Source organism: Triticum urartu, unplaced genomic scaffold (assembly GCF_003073215.2).
Source record: "Triticum urartu cultivar G1812 unplaced genomic scaffold, Tu2.1 TuUngrouped_contig_5975, whole genome shotgun sequence".
Taxonomy (NCBI): domain Eukaryota; kingdom Viridiplantae; phylum Streptophyta; class Magnoliopsida; order Poales; family Poaceae; genus Triticum; species Triticum urartu.
In genome coordinates, this window is record NW_024116695.1 from 4595 (window position 1) to 9701 (window position 5107).

At 49.0% G+C, this 5107-nt stretch overlaps 1 pseudogene; it reads right to left on the reverse strand.

The window, feature by feature from the left end:
* Window positions 1-334: 334 nt before the first annotated feature.
* LOC125529959 lies at window positions 335-3781 on the reverse strand (annotated as a pseudogene).
* Window positions 3782-5107: the final 1326 nt, after the last annotated feature.

Consider the following 5107-nt stretch of genomic DNA (forward strand, 5'->3'; position numbering starts at 1 on the left):
CTATATGCATCAGTTATCTATAAGGATCGGTGGTCTGGTAGTTTTGCTATCCACCACACGTGTGCCAAATATGACGGTCACATACTGTAATATACAAGAAAAACTTTATATATCTTACATCAGCATGAAACTTCCGTTGGATGTCTGACAGTGTCCATTTTTGCTTGACGGATTCATGTTGCTGTTTGGCTATCTCAAGGTATGCTATGAAACTGTACTGCATTTTTCCTCAAGGGACACTTCCATATGTGCTACAACAGAAGTTTCTGATAAAAAGGATATTGGGTATTTAACTCTAACTGAGGGCATTCCTCGTCAGAGATTCCTTTTTTCTTTATAGCGAAGAGGATTCCATTGCCGCGCCCCTGATTTTATTCAGTACGGTGGCAGCATTTTTCATGTTCATTCTCTCAGATGGTGTTTCCTTTGAGCACAAGATTCCGATTCTTATAACAGAAGCTAAGCAAGCTAATGCATTATCCAACCTTGCATCATCATCATATGGATGCTGCACCTGTAACAGAGCCGGGTCGATGATTTCTGGTATCCTGTCAGGGCATGCCATTTCAGCAAACAAGTGCAGACTCAACCCATCTCTGAACATATCATCAGTTGGTGCCCTCCCTGTGAACATCTCCAACAGAGTGATCCCAAAGCTGTAAGCATCACCGACAACTGATACTTGCCCCCCTAATCCATATTCTGCAAGGAAAGTTTCTCGTTAATAATTCGTCATAGTAACAAATACAAAACGGGTGCAGAACCAAGTCGGTCCAGTTTATTGAGAAATGAGAGTACTGGTACTACCTGGAGCAACATATCCTATAGTTCCTCTTATCCCGACGGAGCTCCCGGAATTGAATCCAGATATACCTGTGTATTCACCAACCAACTTTGAAAGCCCAAAATCAGCAACCTTGGCAGTCCAGTCACTGCCAAGGAGGATGTTGCTCGGCTTCAAATCACAGTGGATTACTGATGGCCGACTATTGTTGTGAAGATAGTCTAGCGCATCTGCAACATCAACCGCTATGTTCAGCAGCTGGACAATACTCAACTTGTACCACTGCTCATCTGCTCTTGGATGCAACCACCTGTCAAGGCTAAAGTTAGGCATCGAGCTGTGGCGCGCTGCGGGCGCGACAAATCTAGAGCCCCCGTTCGGGGATACGTTGGGAGATATGTAACTTGGAGCTCCTTTTTTCCCCTTTCTCTCCGTTTTCTCTTCTCTTTAATCCTTGACCTACGGGTCACCCACCCCATGTTTTGTTTCCCAATTGCTCTCTGCTAAATCAATGCAAAGCCAGGAATCTCTGGATCTTTCAAAAAAAAGTTAGGCATGAAGTCGAACACAAGGGCTCGGAAGTCATTGCCATTGGGGTCAATGCTAGAGCAGCAAGTGATGATGTTTATCAAGTTCCGATGTTTAACTCGTCTGAGAGCTGTACATTCTGCCAAGAAATTTCTGGAAGAACCATCTTGGTGAAGAGTGAACACTTTCACGGCCACAACACCATTCCTGGCCGATGGAATAGACATGTTTCCTTTATACACGGAACCATATTTTCCTGCACCTATCAGCTTGGCAGGTGCAAAGCCATCTGTGGCTTCAAATATTTCAAAGTATGAAACTCTGGGATACTTTTCACCCAACACACCGAGGCCAGCAATCTTCATCTTGCCCACTGTTATTTTCCGCTTGAACATAAAGAGTGCAGAGACTAACAGACAAAAGCATATAGCACTGCCGGCAACTGGAAGCAGAATACCAAGCAGCAATTTCTGTCTCTGCTTATGTGGCTTTACTTGACATGGAGGCAATTTCAGCTCTAGAATGCTGCCACAAAGTCCATTTTACCAATCAGCGAGAATCGACTCATGTTTGCAAACACACTGCTTGAAGGCACCTCACCATCCAGATGGTTAAAGGAGAGGTCTAGCTCAATCAAAGCACTTGAGTTTTGAAAAAGTGGTTGAATGACCCCAGACAGGTTATTTTGTGCTAGATATAACTGCTGTAACCCATTGATTTTGGCCAACTCTCATGGGATACTTCCAGACAATTCATTTTTTTTAAGATTTAGTCTGCTCAGTCCTCTCAAATTACCAAGTGATGGGGGAATACTCCCTGTGAAGGAATTATCATCCAAAGCCAGGTGCACTAAGCTTGCACAATCCCCTAGTGTACCTGGTATTTCTCCTGACAAGTTGTTTTTTGACAGATCCAAACTTGCAATATTTTTCAGCTTTCCAACTTGTCGAGGCAGGACACCTGACAAATAGTTATTGGACAGAGATAGAAAATCTGTCAAGAAAGGAAGGCCAAAGATCTCATCAGGGATAACCCCAGTCAGTAGATTAGAGGATAAGTCTAGGCTAGGTAACTGCTGCAAGTTTGCAAGGCTTTTAGGAATGGGGCTGTCGATTCTATTGTTGGACAAGGAAAAATTCTGCAGCGGTGTGAGGTTGCCGAAAGAAGATGGTATATGTCCGGAAAGGTCATTCTGTTGAAGCAACAAAATTTGCAGGTTCTTCAGTCTCCCAATCCCCTCTGGAATAGGACCATGCAGATTGTTCCCCCCTAACTCTAGGTCATTGAGGTTGACAAGATTTCCGATACCTGAGGGGATCGTCCCAGTGATTCTGTTTCCTGCCATGCTTAGCCACTGGATCTGCCTTGAAAAATTAGCTACATAACCTGGAAGTACCCCTCCTAGGTCGTTTTTGTTGAGATCTATCAATTGTAGACGGGTGCAATTTGTGAAAAATCTCAGGAACTCCCAGCCCTCAGCATCATGGGCTTGCAGCCTGTTGCTTCCCAACTCAACACGGACAGGGCATAACTTCCCTATCTCGGGGGCCACCCTCCCATGGAAGTTGTTACGGGCAAGGCTTAGCAGTTGCATCTTTGTGGAATTGGCAAAGGAACTTGGGATCCTCCCGGACATGTGATTGTTGCCCAAATGGAGCTCCTCCAGGATCGGTAGGTTGACACCGACATCAGACGATAAGCTGCCTTGTAGTTTGTTGGACCCGAAACCAAGATACTGAAGAGATGACATGTTGAAGAAGAGTGGCGGAATTGTGCCGGAGAGATTGTTCCTGGCCACTTGGATGAGCTGGAGATGCGGAAGGCGGGAAAGGCCCTCAGGTATGGGCCCTTCCAGTTTGTTTCCATAGAGTGATAACCTCGCAAGCGAAGACAGGTTGCCGAACGAAGGAGGGACACCTCCTACAAATTGTTAGTGGTAAGATAGAAGAGTTGCAGCCGAGACAGTGACCCAAGAGCAGGAGGGATTTCCCCCCATAGTTGGTTCTTACCCAGGGTCATGGACACGAGGTTGGAGCAGTTGCAGAGCTCGTGAGGAATCTCGCCGACGATCGAGTTTTTGACTAAGCTCAGGTGGCGCAGACGATGGAGACGGCCGATTGTACGCGGTATCTCCCCGGAAAGCATGTTGGAACCGAGCCGGAGAGTCCGAAGAAAAGTGACGTTACCGATCGCCGGAGAGATGCTGCCTGCGAGGTCTTTCGAGGGTAGAGACAGGGACACCACCCTGCCTGGGTGGTGGAGGCTACACGCGACGCCGGCCCATCGGCAGTAGTCGGTGTTTGTGCTGTTCCACAAGCTCAGTGAGGCTGAGAGGTCAGACAGCCCCTCCTTGAACGCCAGCAGCGCTTCCCGATCGCCGGACTCGCCTTGGAGCGAGGAAGAAGACGGCATCCGCAACAAGGCGGCGATGAGGAGGAGGAGCAGCTGGCGGACGTACATGGTGGCCATGGCTTCTAGTTCTAGTGTGTGCGATGTATGATCAGGTTTTTCTTTTCGCTGGTCAAGCTGGAATGGACTCGTCCTCTCTGTCGTCAGGTTTAAGGAATTGCTTAGTGCTTTTAATAGTTGGTGGTTTGATCATTCGCAAAGTACCAGAGGAAAGACTAAATTGCAACTGACAAACATCAAAAGTAACCCCCCCCCCCTCAAAAAAAAGTAATGTTTAAGGGGATGTGACCTAAATACGGTCCAACTAACAAGCAGAAAATGAATCGTGGCGAACACACACATGTATCATGGCTTTGCTGTACATATGTGGAAATTCATTCCATGGGCAACGCACGAAAAGACCGTTGCCATGTGGTCTTCAGTGGATGTCACTGTCTGGAAGTCTAGAACTCTAATGCAACAGAACTTTGAGCTGGCCCTTGCTTAGCTTGGGAGGAAAGATTTGTGATGGAAAGTAAATTTGGATTTGTGAGCTTCCATCAGCTTAATTTCGACCAATGGAGCCTTAGAGCAACTCCAACGGGGCGACTCAAATGGACGCGTGCTTTGTCCGTTTGGGTCGGCCAGGCGGGCGTGCGTGTCCGCATTTTAAAATGGATCGGTTTGACCGCCCAACGGGGAGGCCAACCCAAATATGCCGGCGTGAAAAAAAAATTGCATGAAATAAATATAATAAACATAATTAAACATAAGTGGCCGGTCAAACGCCAGCCAAAGTCCACTTAGATCTAATTAAACATTAAAAAAGTCTACGCCCGTCTGCTTCCGCCCCGCACGCTGCTCTAGACGTCGTCGGCCTTGCCCTTGCCCTTGTCATCGATGTTGCCATCATCGGTGAGGTCGATGAATATCAGAGTAGGGTCAGCCCACCCGAACGCCACCTGGTATGCTGCCAGGGCAGCCTCTCCGGCGTCTGCTGGGGCGGCGGCATTGCGGCCAGCCGCGCGCGCTCCTCCTCCTCCTCGAGCCGGAGTGCCTCTGCGTCACGTTGGAGCATGGCCTCGTAGCGCATCTGCTTCTTGCCATCGGCCTGCTCCTGGCGGAGCCAGTGCTCCTTCCAGCGCTCGAGGTGGGCCACCTCCTGCTCTGGCGTCGCGGCAAAGTGGACAGGAGGCACGCTCACCCACTTACGGTACTGGCCCGTCCACGAGTAGGCCTCCTTCGGCCAAGTGGGTGGAGGCGGGGAGCGCTTCCGCGTCGGCTCCTGCTCTGGCTCCGGCTTGGGCGGCGATGGTGGCGGTGGCGGCACAAAGAGCGGGTGTGTACGGAGTCCCCCGCCGCCGACAGGGCAAGGACTTGCTCCAACCCATCCCAGTGTGCGTCCTC